The sequence below is a fragment of the Gymnoscopelus braueri genome (assembly GCF_963280865.1).
Source record: "Gymnoscopelus braueri genome assembly, chromosome: 13".
In the NCBI taxonomy this organism is placed as follows: domain Eukaryota; kingdom Metazoa; phylum Chordata; class Actinopteri; order Myctophiformes; family Myctophidae; genus Gymnoscopelus; species Gymnoscopelus braueri.
The window spans coordinates 35,896,305-35,899,658 of NC_137615.1; positions in this window are offsets into that span (position 1 = coordinate 35,896,305).

Below are 3,354 nucleotides of genomic sequence, written 5' to 3' on the forward strand. Positions count from 1 at the left end.
TGACACGTTCGAAAATGTTCACTTTGGTAATGGGTTGTATGTATAGTTAACACATTTTTTAAATAACAATATTCTGTTTAATTTCCAGGTTGACTTGGAGTTGAAGAGCCCCATGGTCCACCCACTGACCAGTGCTAAAGTGGCCGCAGTGGAGCCCAACAACATGCCCCGGAGCACCTTTGCTGAGGTAAGTGTTTCATGAGGAATTATATGAGGAAATAACCATGAATTTCATCATAAATATATTTACTATAATGTTAAATGGACATGTTTGACACGTTAAAGAAAATGTTCACTTTGGTAATGGGTTGTATGTATAGTTAACTCTTGCCATGATGTCATTCCAAATATAGATGAGATATCTTCAATAGTATAGTTAACACATTTTTTAAATAACAATATTCTGTTTAATTTCCAGGTTGACTTGGAGTTGAAGAGCCCCATGGTCCACCCACTGACCAGTGCTAAAGTGGCCGCAGTGGAGCCCAACAACATGCCCCGGCGCACCTTTGCTGAGGTAAGTGTTTCATGAGGAATTATATGAGGAAATAACCATGAATTTCATCATAAATATATTTACTATAATGTTAAATGGACATGTTTGACACGTTAAAGAAAATGTTCACTTTGGTAATGGGTTGTATGTATAGTTAACACATTTTTTAAATAACAATATTCTGTTTAATTTCCAGGTTGACAAGAGCCCCATGGTCCACCCACTGACCAGTGCTAAAGTGGCCGCAGTGGAGCCCAACAACATGCCCCGGAGCACCTTTGCTGAGGTAAGTGTTTCATGAGGAATTATATGAGGAAATAACCATGAATTTCATCATAAATATATTTACCATAATGTTAAATGGACATGTTTGACACGTTAAAGAAAATGTTCACTTTGGTAATGGGTTGTATGTATAGTTAACAAATTTTTTAAATAACAATATTCTGTTTAATTTCCAGGTTGACTTGGAGTTGAAGAGCCCCATGGTCCACCCACTGACCAGTGCTAAAGTGGCCGCAGTGGAGCCCAACAACATGCCCCGGAGCACCTTTGCTGAGGTAAGTGTTTCATGAGGAATTATATGAGGAAATAACCATGAATTTCATCATAAATATATTTACTATAATGTTAAATGGACATGTTTGACACGTTAAAGAAAATGTTCACTTTGGTAATGGGTTGTATGTATAGTTAACTCTTGCCATGATGTCATTCCAAATATAGATGAGATATCTTCAATAGTTCCTCTGTTGATTAAAAATTGATCATTCCCAAACAGTGGGTCGGGACCCATGTCTGAGCAAATTTTAAGTAGATATCCCCTATTTTTCGTTTCCTACATAAAAAATAAATAAATACATATATCTATATAATTTCAAAAGATTAAAAAAAAAGTTTAAACAGCAAAAAGCACAACAATAATTTTTTTTTTCCAAAGTATTTTAATAAATGAAAAAAAGAAATTCCATGAAAAAAATGAAAAAAAACGTTGTGAAATAGCAGATCTACAAGCTCACAACGCGGTGCAAAGCGACACGTGGTGAACTTGTAGATCTGCTATTTTCACTAGTTTGGGTCCCGGGCAAACGTCTATCTCTCTAAAGCTAAAAAGTTTGGGAACCACTGATTTAAAATATTCTCCCCAAACGCACTCAAACGTAAACAAAGTGGATTCTGATAATATGTAACATTACGAAACCCAACACTGCATAAAAAAGTCAACTTCTTTATTTTACAATTTGATACGATTCGAATCTTCAAATATTAAAATCAACACAAAGTTGATTAATGAAAATAATTTAAATTAAAAAGTTCAAATTCTGATAGTAATCATCGCTATTGAGTGTTGGTTCAGTAACTGGGGTCTCCAAGTCTCTCCAGCTCTTTGATAAACAGAACATTTTTGTAACCATATCTGTTTAACTACCTGCTCTATATTAAAATAAATAATGGTATTAAGTTCATCTCAAATAAATATGAAATGATGATTAACACTATTCTGTTCTGCCAGGTTGAGGTTGAAGCCTCTACATCCGAAGGCGCTCTGCCTCCAGCTCCAGCATACGAGTCCTCCACCCACCACCATCACCACCACCACCTTATCCACTCTGAAGACGAGGGTTATGGCTCTATTGACAGAGTCCATCGCCGTACCACTGTATCCATCCTGAAGAAGGGCGCCAAGGACAGAGACAATGGGCCTCATTCACGGAACGTGCGGCGAGTCAGATTTCACAACAGAGTAAAGACATTTACGTACACAGTACCACAAGGGAGCCGGCTGCCACCCGTTCCTCGTAATCTGTACTCTAAAACTCTGCACTCTGACTCCTCATGCAACAGCGGAAGGTCGTCCACCCCCGAGGTTTATGCCTATGATGTAGCTGCAATGAGGTTGTGAAGACAGACAAAAGGAATGAGGCACAGGAACAATCCCAGACTGTTAAATGCCCTTTTTTTTTTGTAAGGTGCTGTATCACAGGAGGACTAACGTTTCAATTTCCTTTACCTATTTCATTTCAACAGGTGTCTTCGAGCATTTATTTTTTGTTTCATTATTAATCAGTTTATCATTAATCAATTAATCACTGTTAATCATCAAATCACTGTATATACAATTCAGCACTTCATTAAAATCTTGAACATACAAAAGTCATTTTATGGCAATTCTTTCTTTTCTCACCAAGGAAATGCATATTTTCCACACAACATATTGATGTACTGTAGGTCAGTAGAAGGGAGTGTGTCCATCAGCAGTGGAAAGTAACTAAGTACATTTACTCAAGTACTATACCTAAGAAAAATTTAAGTATTTTTTATTTTACTGGAGTATTTCCAATTTTCAATACTTTTACTTCTACTCCACTACATCTCAGAGGCAAATATTGCACTTTTACTCCAATTACATAAACTTTAGTTACTAGTTACTTTGTAGATTTTGATTAATATTACAAAACAGATTAACCACTTCAGCCATATATTACTTTTACTTTTGGTACTTTAAGTATATTTTGATGCCGATTTTTTTTTTTTCTCAAGTACATTTTGAACACAGTACTTTTATTTGTAGCAGAGTATTTCTACATTGCAGTATTGATACTTTTAAGTCAAACATGTGAGCACTTCTTCCACCATCACTGGTGTCCATTCCAATTGGAAAGGGCTCCTTCCGAGGGGCACGGTGGCGCAGTCGGTAGCGCTGTCGCCTCACAGCTAGAAGGTCCTGGGTTCGATTCCCGCCGGGGACGCTGTGGGCACTGGGGGCGTGTCTTCTCCTCCGCGTCATCAGCGCCCATACCCTAGGTGGGGTTGACGAAAGGGCCTACTCTGTGTGGAGTTTGCATGTTCTCCCCGTG